A 769-nucleotide genomic window follows, 5' to 3' on the forward strand; every position below is an offset into this window, starting at 1 on the left:
GGGCAGCGAGAAGAGGGCTAGGCATGAGGGCAGCTACAGTGACTCCCGCCCCAGGTCTAGAGATTTTCATGACAGGGTCGGAAGACGGTTTCGACAGGGTCAGTCTAGCAGACCTACACAGGCCTCTTTTCGGGCATCAGATGGTGGTCGGAGTGAGGTTAGTTCGAGTCAGGGCTGCGAGCTGTTTCAATCGGGTTCTGCAGGCCATGGTAGTCGTTCTTCTGGGAGTCACCCTTGACAGGGTTGCTATGAATGTGGTGAGTTGGGTCATTGGGCCAGGGATTGCCCTCATCATAGTCCGATTGCTCCCGCTCCTCATGCAGCTCCTCCTAGCTTTACCAGCACCTCCTGTTAGAGGTCGTGGTCAGGGTCAGGACTGTAGAGGTGGTCATTAAGGTATACGGGGTGGTCCCCGTGGAGGCAGGTCAGGTGGTAGGTTTGATGGTCAGGGCAGAGGTAGACATAGCCACTTCTATGCAGCTCCAGTGAGGGCGGAGGCTGAGGCATCAGACAATGTGATCAGAGGTACGATTCTTTTATGCCAGCATCCCACCTAGACTTTATTTTATCCGGGCTCTACTTTTTCGTACGTTTCTGTTCACTATGCCACTCGATTGAATATGATGTCTAAGCCTCTGGCAGCGTCGTTGCGTGTGTCGACCCCCGTAGGTAAGTCTTTGGTAGTAGATCAGGTATTTCGATCTTGCTTAGTTACTATTCAGTGGCGTGACACCCGGGCTAACTTTATATTGCTTAGCATGGTTGATTT

Source organism: Solanum stenotomum, chromosome 3 (assembly GCF_019186545.1).
Source record: "Solanum stenotomum isolate F172 chromosome 3, ASM1918654v1, whole genome shotgun sequence".
NCBI lineage: Eukaryota > Viridiplantae > Streptophyta > Magnoliopsida > Solanales > Solanaceae > Solanum > Solanum stenotomum.